At 41.7% G+C, this 13,712-nt stretch overlaps 1 long non-coding RNA gene across 3 annotated transcripts in view; it reads left to right on the top strand.

Moving 5' to 3' along the window:
- The window catches only part of LOC119855473, a 109,380-nt gene that overhangs the window by 40,967 nt on the left and 54,701 nt on the right, over nt 1-13,712 (top strand). The gene's annotated exons all lie outside the window — the stretch shown is intronic.

The raw sequence follows: 13,712 nt of genomic DNA, 5'->3' as shown, positions 1-13,712 counted from the left end.
AAGGACTAGATATGGGCCAACCACCAAGGAATGCGGACATACAAAAAGGGAGTTAAAAAAGCAAAAGGAAATTGTGTTAGCTAAGGAGTGAAAGGCAGAAAGAAAAGTAAAACATTCAGCTCCTGAGCACTCTGCTTCTAGAAGTGCCATCTTTCACACGAGACGTAAAACCAAGGTCCTGGCCACTCATGGCCAGCAAAGCTGCTACAGTTTGTAAGATCAGGAGTCTGATGCAATATTAAATGCTTTTGTGACTTTTTTCTTTTTAATTGTATCTAGAATCAGAAATTAAATTTTACATCTAATTTGGTTTCTGATCTCAGACAAAGAGATAAAAGACTGGGTGTAGGCTTTGGCAGGGGAGGTTTGGCTCCACTATTGGGAAGGGGTTTCAGGTACCACTCCACATACCTCTGACCAAGAAGATAGTGCTCAAGAAGTCTGACATTATCTCAGCCTCAATCTGTTGTGGAGCACTGAGTTTGTAACCTGCAGACAGAAGGGCAAGAACTCTGTTAATGATGGGGCCCTCTCTGGGGCATGAGATGAAAATTCTTTGTAGAGTTCCTAGATGGTGGGAGGAGATTGGATTATGATGCAATTTTCCTCAAGCCCATGGATAAGGCATCTACAGACTCCCTCATAAAGCTGTATATGTAGCTGAGGAATTTAAAGTCTGCCAGGACAGGCAGTCAAGGGTTTGGACAATCTTACTGGACAATCTTACCCTCAAGAGAGCATAGGGAATAGCTTTGTAGAGTTAGGAATCTGAGTGTGGCAGGCCTCGAGCATACCCTTTCGTGGCCCTGAAAGTACACAGGCCTCAGCTCCCACTGGATAATTAAAATTGTTTACACAGACCCATATACTGAGAGCAAGATAATCTTGGTGGGGTCCCATTTATGAATTCTTTTTTACATAGTACAAAAAATCCTCCTAATTAGGCTGACAAGTATCCTCTCCCAAGTTCAGCAGTCCCCAGCAGTCCCCGCTATAATACAAACAATCTCATTCTCCTTAGATCAGGAGTCCACAAACTTCCTCCTGGAGCTGTGTTATAGTTCAAAAGACTCAATTCCTGACATCTGGATCCTGCACCCTGGAGCTGGGCTATAATTCAGGCCAGCTTCACGCCAGCTTGTCCCTTTTAACTCAGTCCTTTCACCTACCAGTTTAGCCAGACCCCAGCTTCCGCCTGTTGCTAGTGTGTCTCTGTTATAAAGGAGGAAGCAGCATATATGCTGTCTTCCACTTCAAGATTTGTCCCAGCTGTCTGGGAGAGAGAGGAGTACTGCACCCACTCTGCACTAAAAAGCTCCTGGTCCTAGACCCTTAAAGGGACAGTATCATGGGTTTTCCCCCAAGCACTAATTATTCCCCTGGGACGACTTCCTCTCTCCCAGTATCTGCCTCTGCCCCTTCCTACAATTCATTTATATCCAAACCCTCAAAACCTTAAAGGGCCATGCCATGGAACAGGGGTTGGCTGACCCTTAGTCCCCACTGGCCTTAAAGGGGATGGACCACCTCTGTCACAGTGAGATAAAAGGGTAAGAGTCAGTCACTTTGAGTTACTCACACAGATTCCTGCATGTCTGCAAGCTCCTCAGGCTAGGATCTCTAAGGATCCTAGTTCTTTTTGTGAAGAATAGCCCATGTGTTGCAAACTCATCCATCATAAGGGAGTATCCACTCAGAGCATCTCCTAGCCTAGAGGCACATTAGCCAAGAAACAACCTGCATTTTCTGGACAAACTGTTTCAACCCCATTAGCTGTGCAGATAGTAACATATTTGAATCATAGATCCTGGCACATAGCTAAACCCTTGGTCTCAAGAAACTGTAGCACAGGGGTGCTGTTGTGGATGTCTCAAAGTTTTAGACTGCATCATAAGGTTGATCCTGCATGATATTGAGTGCCTTCAAGACATAATACCTCATAGGCTTGGCCCATATATTGGCTAGCCCTGGATGGTCATACCACTGAGTTATCAGGGCAAGGAGACTGTAACAATGACCTGGATGTAACCCAGTGTAGATAATTATATTCTACCCATCTAAAATTGATTCAGCCCTTCTAAAATTGTCCATGAAGTTTCAACTAGTCACGGGTTTCAACTTTGTGACTTTGTTGTCACCCCTGGGATGCAGTCTGGGAGCCGCTGGAACAGCTGTGCCCCCTAAACATTCAGCTTCGCTGGCCTCTCTCACATTGCTCTGCTGGTGACACAGCCAGCCTCGCCAGACCCTGTTATCACTCAACATGACAACAGATGGTGCCACATACTTAACTGAGCTACCTGAGTGCTTTACCTAAGCCACTCAAGGACAAACAGGAAACAACAGCCAATTCCCCAGCTTCCCAGCCTTGCACTCTTGCTGGAATATAAACCCAGAATTATACCGTCTTGCACTGCACAGGGATCTGTACAATGCAAGCTCATTAATATTGTTAGTTTTCCCCTCAATGTGGGAAAGATATGCACACAAGCCTGTGTTAACCAAACTTAGATGTCCCAGACCCTTCATTTAAACACACACTGGTTAAGATAAAACATAAAACAAGTTTATGAACTACAGACAGATATATTTTAAGTGATTATAAGTAAGGCTACATTTATGTCACAGAGGTCATGGAAGTCATGGAATCCATGAGTTCCAGAGACTGCAATGCCATTCTCTGCTTCAGCCCCAGGGGCTTGCAGGACTCAGGAGCTGACAACCAGTGGGGCCCTGGCAGGGTTCCAGCGACAGGTGACAGCAGTGACAATCAACAGGGGGCCCCCTGCAAAGTTCCAGCGACAGGATTCCAGTGATAGGTGACAGACTCCTGAGGGGGCCCTCCTCACTAAGGGTTCCAGCGATGGGCGACAGCCTTGTGGGGGGAGGAGGGGAAAGGGGACGCCTCGGGTGAGCGGCTGGGGTGTACCGTTTTCTCTTTGGGAAATATGGTCACCCTGCAGCTCCCAGCCACTGTGGGCAGAGGAGATACCCCACAGCTTCTAGCCACCATGGTGATAGGGGAAACAATAGAGTCATAGCAGCAAAAGTCACAGACAGGTCACGGCTGCCATGAATTTTTGTTTATTGCCCGTGACCTGTTTGTGACTTTTATTAAAAATAACCATGACAAAATCTTAGCCTTAATTATAAGTGATAGCAAACAGATCAAAGCAAATTACCTAGCAAATAAAAAAAAATGCAAACTAAGGTTAATATACTGGGTAAATAAGATTTGAATTAGTAATCTCTCACCCTGACTGATGATATAAGCAGTCCACTTTCATACACAGACTAGAAATCCCTTTAGCCTGGGACCAGCACTTCCCCCAGTTCAGTCTTTGTTCCTCAGGTGTTTCCAGGCACTCTCCTGTGTGGGGAGTGTGGTCAAGAGATGATGTTACTCCCCACCGTATATAGTGTTTTCATATGGCGGGAACCCTTTGTTCCAAGCTAAGTTCCCAGTCCAGTTAATGGGAAAATGCAGGTACCAAAATGGAGTTCAGAGTCATTTGGTCTGGTCACATGCCCTTGCCTGCCTTGTTGAGTCATAGCAGCCATTATCTATAGACTGTCTGGAGCAATCTCGGGAAGGCTTACCAGGTGGGGGAAGCTTCCCCATTACCTTGAATAGGCCCTTCACAACCAGCTGTATAGACTGGAAGCATCTTCCCTAGTGGGTGTCATCCAGGTGTAACCACATTTGAAATACAGATACATAGTCAATATTATAACCAGATACAAAAATGATACATGCACACAAATAGGATAAGCATATTCAGCAAATCATAACTTTCATAGATACCTCACATGACGCATTTTGCACAAGATGCATCATAACTATGTTATAATTATATTATAATGATACCGCTATGATGAATATGGGATGCAGGGTCACACATCTGTTATGCTCCTGTTTGGGATACCCCAATTTTAGGCACACCGGGGGGAGCAGATACTGGATGATAGCGACTCCTCACAAAGCCCTGGTTCTGGCTCCTCCCAAACTGTTGGCCACCAGAGCAGAATAAGTGCAGACGGGGTAATAATTTGCTAGTAACCAGGACCAGCAGCAAAATACTATCTTCTGGAGTGAATAGGGAGAGCCTTGCAGAGACATGATTCCTTCCCTGTGGTGCTCCAAGGGCAGAGTAGCTCCTTGGCACCCCTTATATTGGCCAGGTGGCAAAGCCACCATCTAGCACATTGACATTATTGTTTATATAAATATATTTTAAAATAAATCATACTACACCATCATGTTCTCTCTCTCCCATCTCTTACACATTATCTATATGTATATCTCACACATGCAGTTTTAAGCGTGAAAGGGGGTCAATTTATCAATTTGCCACAGTGCCAGTTAGATTTTAAAGCTAAAATCTAACAAACTAGGTTAGCCAATACATAAGAGAATCCAATAGGATAAACCCTTTTTATTGAGTGCCTGGAGTTAGGCTTACTAGTTTTAGCTTACTAGTTTTAACACTGGATTCTCCTCAGGGCATCTTTTAACTTGAACAGTATTTCTCAAATCAGAACATTTGCTTATTCTTAACCACCCAACAATTTATTAATTCACTCAGAACCGCATGAATATATAAACACTAATTCACCACTCAAATGTAGATACTGTCAATGTTCTAAATGTATATTTTACACACACACACACACACACACACACACACACACACACACACACACACACACACACACACACACACCAGTCTCATCACAGATTAGAGTTGAGACTCAGCCGTTATATCAAGGTACAATGCAAATTACCAGGATTTCTTATTACATTTACTTATGATCATCACTTCTCCATTCTTTAATACCGATCACACTGATCAGACTTCCAAGGATGTACTTGTCTTCAAGGCACTTTGAAGAGTGTGGTTAGTACAGTTTGAATGGATTGGTCCAAAAAGGACAAATTTAAAAGCAATTGGTTAAAACAATTCTTTTCAATCTCTTAGATCAATTTTCTCGGAGTTATAAAGGAGTTAAAATCTAAAATATGTAACTTGAGGTCTCCATAAAGAGCATCACTAAGATAGCCTACTGTTATTTATATTAAAGAACAGAAGGGGCAATACAAGCTTTGAAATTAAATCTCACCACTTCTTATTCTCTTAACCCTTGGATGAGGGAAAGTCCTTTCCACATAGCTGGTCCAGGCATCAGTTGCACTTAGGATTCTTCATCTTCTTGTTGGGTTCAGTCAATCAACTCTATTGCACACATGGTGACTTCAGTGTATATACCCTAGTTTCAGGACTTGTAGGAGGGGGCCACTCTATTATTTTAATTGGATACGTGCCTAGTGGATGCTTAGGTTTTAGCTCTTTCAGTTTCACTGCTGCTTCCACTGGTACCCAGTAAATGATATTGGTGTATAACAAATTTCTTCAATCCTTTTATCAGAGGCTTTTTAAACTTGATTTGTTTCAAAGACTGTATTTCATTATTTGCCCCTACTATCAAGTGGGATCCCTCATTTTAAACCATTTCTCTTGATATCCCAAAATTATACCCTGGTTTACATCTTTTAATGTTTGTTCTTCCTTGTGCCAGATAATTCCTGTTACTTCTGGAGCGCAACAATTATTTAAAATGAAAACCAACAAAATCCTTAGAATCTTCTAAATTTGGAGGATATACTCCATACCTTCTTTGTGTACATAAGCATTTCACCTTATTTAGGACTTACAATAGAACAAGAAAAGGAGTACTTGTGGCACCTTAGAGACTAACAAATTTATTTGAGCATAAGCATAAGCTTTCGTAAGCTACAGCTCACTTCATCGGATGCATCCGATGAAGTGAGCTGTAGCTCACGAAAGTTTATGCTCAAATAAATTCGTTAGTCTCTAAGGTGCCGCAAGTACTCCTTTTCTTTTTGCGAATACAGACTAACATGGCTGATACTCTGAAACCTGTCAAAATAGAACAAGAGACATTTTTTCACATATAGAAGTATGTAGATCTGACTCCCAAGGCAAACAAATGTGTAGCTTCTCATTTAGGGTGAAAGATTATTCACCGTGTATTTGATTAACAGGAACATAATATACAGTTTATACTTTGGGGGTGAAAACACTTTGCATAAGAAAGCAGCGTGTGACCCTTGCTTGGGAACTTGGGGTTCTTTTTTAGCTAGGTTGGGAGGGAGAAAAAGGTTTTATCCATATGCAAATTATGAGAGATTCTTGCCTAGGTGATTAACGATACCCTCATTTAGCCATTTTAGTTTCTGTAGTTTCTATTATTGGGGAGAGGAACTCCCAAATTTGGCAGATCTGTAGTTCCTAAAAGTGATTCATGCGAACCATTTTCTTATTGTCTTTACTTCTTAGGTGGATCCTATTTTGGGATAAACAGAGGTGAATAGCTTTTTTAATTTTACCTTGGCCAGTAGGAATCAGTAGCTATTAATCATTCAAAACATATCTGTTTCATTTAACCCTTACACAGGGGTATCATCAGCATTTTAATATTCACCACCCCATGTACCTACAGTTACCAGGGTGCCATCCTGTACTTAGGAAAGGCGCTAGTGCAGGATTATTGCAAATCTTGTCTTTTTAAGAAAGTCCACTTTACAGTTCAGATCACTGGCGTTCTGCAGTTGTTGCAGCATGTGTTGCACCTTCTGCTGCTGGCTTGTATTGCAATACATTGTCTTTCTGCATATTTTTAGTAGTGATCTTCATAACACTGTTTTCTATTTTGGAAGTGGAGAGCTAAAAATGAAAATACCAGATGTCCCCAAAGAAAGTGGCAGATCTCCTCATTTTCAGGTAATATCATTTTTATTGTCATAGGACCTGCATGGCTGCTGGACAAAGAGAACTGATTCTAGCATGCAGAAAACAAAGAATATGAATGAAATATTAAATATGGGAATGAAAGAATTATTCACCTAATAAAATCCGATTGTTAAAAAAGGTCTTCATTAAATCCTGTCTTAAAAAGTTCATTTAGAAAACATATTCTGTAGCAAGTGGATGCCCTTTAATTAAATACATACAATTCTTTCTGAAGCATTTAATAAACCCCTAAAACATACAATCAATATGTCTTAGAGAAATGCTGTCTTTCCTTTTTACCGAGAAGGTGGCATTTACTCATGTCTTTCAATTGTAACCAATGAATCAAATACATGAAACAAATTTGCTGGTTTCAGCAAAATGTATTGATTCCTGTCCTTGGAAAAAGTGCATTGTTTTATTTTCCATACAGATGCTTCCTACTGCATATTACTGTAAGTCAGCATGAACATCTTATGTATATGGTATGACTGCACTGCAGAAAATGTCTCAGGGGTTTAAAAAGGAGGAGAGGATTTTTGTTTTTCCCAATTATGGAAAAAAACCTATGTCTCAAAATGTTCACATTATACAACAAATGGAGTCAAAAAGAAAATTGGACAAAAGTATCTTTTCTATTTTGTAAAAGAATTATTACAATAAGGTGCCATATAAGTAATATTCTGTATGGTATATCTGTCTCTCTAGCAATGTCACATATAAAACATACAATCTATGATCCCCCCACTTTATATAACATCGCATGTTCGGTAAGAATTGGACCTCATACAAAGGGGTCCAAAGATAATGAAAAATAACACAAATGAAAGAGTAGATACATTTCTAAAATATTTCAATACTGGACTTTCTCCCTTCAGTTATTGTGACTTATTTCATGGAGGAGACCGAGAGTGTTCATTACTGCTCCACAACTATTCTCAGTGCATTCCCCGTCTACCCAATGGGAGGGAATCACCACAGGGGAATCCTCACAGAGATTTCCTCACAGAAAGTCCCTCTTGCAGCTTTTAACACAGGAGGAGACATTGTAGCCTGTTAAAATAATTGTCCTCCTGTTATGTTTTTTCAACTGAAACTCCTAATTAAGAGGAAAAATAGGTCTCAGGGGAATTGAATTTGGGGAATTCTTTATACAGCATGGGCTACATGCTGGATTAAAATAAAGCTCCACCAAATATGTAAGAAGATACCAATATTAACATAATTACAATTACACCAACATTTATTGGAGGCTAAATCATATATATTCTCAATGGAGTCAAAATCATAGGTGCCGACCTCCTCTGTTCCTGGGGGTGCTCAACCCCTCTTTGCCCCAGGCCCCACCTCTTCCCACCCCCATTCCGCCCCTCCCCCCACCTCTTCCCGCCTCCACTCCTCCTCCTCCTCCGCAATGCTTCCTGCATGCTGCCAAACAGCTGATCGTGGTGGATGGGAGGTGCTGGGAGGGAGGAGGAGGTGCTGATCCGCAGGGGTGCCAGTGGTTGCTGAGCACCCACTATTTTTTCCCAATGGGTGCTCCAGCCCTGGAGTACCCACGGAGTTGGTGCCTATGAGTCAAATGCATAGATACATAAATGTATAGTCGCTTTCTTGGATTCAAGAAGAGATTGCTTTTCTCCATACAACTCTCCATTGTATATTTATGAATGGGGTTTCTAACTGTGTATCCCATATATTAATATTTTTCTCTTTGTATATTAGAAACCCTATAGTGGATATGACAATAGCATATTGTATCTTTGGGAAATTATTTTTTGCCAACTGGATTGAGAACCAACAGAGTTTCAAAATCAAAAAGACTTCTCCTGGCCTGAGAACAAATTTTAGAGTCATCTGATTATGATGAAAGATTTTGGCTTAATTTTTGCAAGTGATTGTGGACGCCCAATTTGGGACACCTTAAATTGGGATTTTCAGATGGCAGGTACTCAGCATTTTCTGAAAACCAGGCCTCCTGAAGTTGTCTCAGGGTCGGCACTAAAAATCACTAGTCACTGTTGTTGAACATTTATTTAGGTCTTTAAATCCAGAGAGGGAAATGTAATTTTAATAAATTCCTGAGGTGCAGAAAATCATGAATTTCCTATAAAAGTTTCCACTTATTTAGTTATACCCTTTCCCGGTGTTTTTTATTTTAATATTCAATTCCTTGATTAAAATAAGAAGCAAGAGAGAGGTGGAACCTGGCTCCATCCCATAATACTCTTGGTAACCCAGTTAACTCTATTATGACTACTTTACTACAAGGAATGTATTGCGAAAACTCTTAGGCCTAGTCTAGCCACACCTTTTGTACCAGTATAACTATCTAAGTCCGCAGTGCGATTTAAAAAAAAAATCAAAATATTTATACCATACAATCTGTAGTGTGGCTGCAGTTATATTGGTATAAAGGTGCCTTATACCAGTATATTTTATTCCCATTCCCATACAGAATACCTATACTGATATAAAGTTTCTTTATACCAATATATCTGCATCCACACTTGATGGGTTGTATCAGTTTAACTAATCTGGTATAATTAAAGCAGTGCACCTTTTGTGTGGTGACAAACCCAACCTTAATTTGATGAATGTGAGAGAAAAAGGAAATGTAGTGATGAGTCCTTTGATTATATTATCCCACTGAAAGCCTGACTCCAATCAATGATTGTGTATATGATGAAGAGACTTATGGCTTTTTAGGAGCCCAAATCAAAGAATTTAAAAAAAAAATCCCCTAAGGCATTATGTTCCATTTAAACCCAGGGAGTGTGAGAGTTTCACCTCCTGACACAGAAAATCTGTAGGATTGGGTCCTGGGAGAAGGAAATTCTGAAAGTTCCATTTGGTGGATGTGTTCTCTGTGTAAAAGTGCCTATTATATGTGTATATGTGCACTGGGATGCAGGGACATAGGTTGCCTCTCCATGTCTAGTTTGCTTCTGCGGCCTAGCCAGCAGATTTGTCTCTGACTTCTTGATCACCTACATGAGCCAGGCTGTCTCTAAGGACCCCACATCTGAAGCTGAATGAATTTATGGAATAAAGTAAGAACTGGCTTGAACTTTTGCCTGAAATTGATCTGAGCCTCAATTGTTTGAGCATTGAAAAACTGAGTGTAGCTTTTAATTCTTTCTGTTTGCATGGGTTGACAACACATTGCACTTAAATGAAAGTCTCAAAGTAAGGTGGGATTTGCAGCTGCTGTTTAAAGTCATTCTTATAAGAAAATAAAGACAGGGTAGTTAATAAGCCACAGTATAGCTTGACATTTCAAGAGACTAGTCCTTTATCCCTACTAGGGAAGGTGATTCAGAAACTGAGAAAAAACCTGAAAGAAACTAAGAAACCTGAGAAAAAACAGACAAACAAACAAAAAAACTTAGATTCATTAAAGGGTGAATAGGTCAGCTGGTGATTATGTAAATATACTCACTGAAGTAAAACATATTTAAGACAGTATATAAGCATGAAATTGTGTACTGAAGGGAGTGGAGATGGTGGTGGGGAATGTCAGGTCTGTGAAATAAATGATTAATTATGCAACCTCTTGCAGTCTGGTGATATGACCCAGGATATGAACCAAATGATTAAATCAAGAAGGGAAATTGAAAATAAAAAATATTGGCTCAGAGCAACCTCTCGTATGGAAAGAAATTAAGAAGGAAAACTGCCACAATCATCCCATTCCCAGAGTTCCTCACATAGCTTCCTGTCAGAGGCTGCAGAGCTTCCTCTCAAAGAATTGGCCTCAGGGCCCATCCACTAAACTGGCAGTCCCCCTAAGATCTGTGGAACCCCACAGGCCATCCATGTGGATGCTCTGCAGCAGCTCTGCCATTCAGTAGGCCTCCAATCCTAGGCACCACTGCTCCTGTGGCTACCTCTTGGGCACCTGGGGGCTCTTTAGAGAATATAGCAAAGGCTGTGGAGCTGGGGGTGGCTACCCAGGCGTTGGCTGGCCGCTTTTTGGCTGGGCCATACCTGAGCTGTGCTGCGATTCCTTGTGCCAGGTTGCATCACTATGCATACAGTTTTTAAGGAGGTGGATGTAGGGGCTCATTGACCAGGGGGACAGGTTGCAGCTGAGACAGGGGGTTCACCTCACAGGGGAACAGGAGGGTCAGGTGGTAGTGGAGCAAATCTGTGCTGCTCATCCCACTTTGAATGGCACTTCACAGCCCTTGGTCAGTATTGTCCCTGGCTGTGTTATCTTTTGGGAGGATTCTCCATAGGGGCAGGGTGAAGACAATGTGCACCAGCCTCTCCCATTCCTGCCCTATATCTGCCCCTTCCCCATACATGGGCAGGACTCAGCTTATCTCACAAGGCAGGGTATTATATTTACTAGTTAATTCTCTCAGTGCCATAGTGAAATCTGGTTGAGCACAGATTAGGAGTGGAGTGGAAATGTTGTACCTATAACAAGAGAGTTGTAGGACTGGTCTTCATTCAGATTTTGTACCAGTGTAGTTATTTCAGATAGCGGTGTGATTTTTTTTTAACTGAAATACCAAGCACCCATACTCTGAATGCAATTACAGTACCTCCTCACTTAAAAAGAAAAGGAGTACTTGTGGCACCTTAGAGACTAACAAATTTATGCTCAAATAAATTTGTTAGTATCTAAGGTGCCACAAGTACTCCTTTTCTTTTTGCGAATACAGACTAACATGGCTGCTACTCTAAATCCTCACTTAAAGTCATCCCAGTTAACGTTGTTTTGTTGTTACGTTGCTGATCAATTAGAAAACATGCTTGTTTAAAGTTGCACAATGCTCCCTTATAACATTGTTTGGCAGCCGCCTGCTTTGTCCACTGTTTGCAGAAAGAGCAGCCCTTTGCAACTAGCTGGTGGAGGCTTGGAACCAGGGTGGACCAGCAGCCCCCCTTATCAGCTCCCCTAAATTCCCTGTGCGGCAGCGCCCAGCAGGCTATCAATTGCCGGGCAGTTCAACTGTCCCTCCCCCCCACTGCCATTTGCTGCTCCTGCCCTCTGCCTTGGAGCTGCTCCTGGAGCCCGCTGCTTTCTGTGCAGGGGGTGGGAGGGAAGAGGGGTGCTAATGTCAGGGTGTCCCCGTCCCCCCACTCCTTTACCTTATCTCTACAGAGCAGGGGGGACAGGACAGGGCTCAGGATGGAGGGAGCTTATTGGCTGCTGTCTCAACTTGCTGATCTACTTAAAAAGGCAGTGTACTTAGAGTAGAGTCAGCATACTTGAAGGGGCAATGCTCGTCTCTCTCTCCCACACACAGGCTGTGTGTCTCTGTCTCTCTTTGCCATGCTGTCTCCCTTCCCTCCACTCATGCTACCTTGTAGAGTATGAAGCTACATTAACAACGTGTTAATCTTTGAGGGCTCAGCCGACTGCTAGTTCATCATCTAGCAGTAAGGCATTCCCTGGGAAATATCCCCCCTCTTCCACCCTCTGACTTCACCGCCTCAACCAAGTCTCACAATCATCATTGCTGTGTACAGTTTTAAATTGTTTGTTTAAAACTTATACTGTGTATATGTATATATGAGAAATATAATCTTTTGTCTGGCAAAAATGTTTTCCCTGGAACTTAACCCCCACATTTTCATTAATTCTTATGGAGAAATTGGATTTGCTTAACATCGTTTCACTTAAAGTAGCATTTTTCAGGAACATAACTACAACATTAAGCAAGGAATTACTGTATAAAGATACCTTATTCCGCTATAGATTATTCCCTTTCCCATTTGGGAATAGCTATACCAATGTAAAGCACTTTTATACAGCATAGCTGCATCCACATGAGGGAGCATTGTGTCACTTTAATTATAGTAATATAGTTAAAGTGGTACAATTTTTAATTGAAGACAGGCCCGTTGACAGCAATTCCGGGCCCCAGGGCAGAACAGTCAATGGGCCCCCTACCACAAGCACAGATGTGGTCTGCCTGACATTTGGGCAGTGCTGCGTCTGCACTGGTTGGTGCCCAGCAAGCTGCTGCCAGCTGCACTGCCCCCAGCACCTCTAGTTCCAGCATTCCTGAGTCAGGGCCCAGGATATGTGGTATCAAAAAGATGATCCCATGTACTTGAACCATGAGGCAGGTTCCTGAGTCATGAAGATGGTCTGATCTATCAGCCACTTACTACTTTGAAGGCAAATGTTAAAATTTAGAACTGTTATTTTATGATTTTCAAATGAGGACTCATCTTGTATCATTGACTTCAATGGTAATTTTACCAGTTAATTCGATGGAAGCAGTAACAGCACTCTTCTGCTGCTCACCTTTAGTGATCACACATTACAGTGAACCTAGAACAATCAGGCAACTCGTATTTTGAAGACGGCATACTGGGTTCTATCTTTGTCAACAGGTCTGGCTCTCCTGATGTGAAAAGCTACTGCCAAAGAATTAATTATACAGCGGAAAAAACCATACTGGATATCACTTCTTTACTGCTGACTATTTAAGATTCATAGAATGGGGTCCTGGCCATACCTAGAGCTCCTAGACATGACAGTAACACCAATAAAATAATAATAATTGTTACCTCTTACCACTATAACCTTTAGTAAAAAGAAAAGGAGTACCCGTGGCACCTTAGAGACTAACAAATTTATTAGAGCATAAGCTTTCGTGAGCTACAGCTCACTTCATCGGATGCATTTTCCGATGAAGTGAGCTGTAGCTCACGAAAGCTTATGCTCTAATAAATTTGTTAGTCTCTAAGGTGCCACGGGTACTCCTTTTCTTTTTGCGAATACAGACTAACACGGCTGCTACTCTATAACCTTTAGTATTACCCTTGCACCTAAACATTCTGCAGGAACTGTAAAACTCATTCTGTGTTTCAAAACCATTTTATTTGAGCTGCACAATCACATCAAAGGGAGTCAACTCCCCCCCAATCCCTGCC

This window comes from Dermochelys coriacea, chromosome 5 (assembly GCF_009764565.3).
Source record: "Dermochelys coriacea isolate rDerCor1 chromosome 5, rDerCor1.pri.v4, whole genome shotgun sequence".
In the NCBI taxonomy this organism is placed as follows: Eukaryota; Metazoa; Chordata; order Testudines; family Dermochelyidae; genus Dermochelys; species Dermochelys coriacea.
Note: the sequence above shows the minus strand (reverse complement) of the source record. Positions and strands in the feature narration are given on the sequence as shown.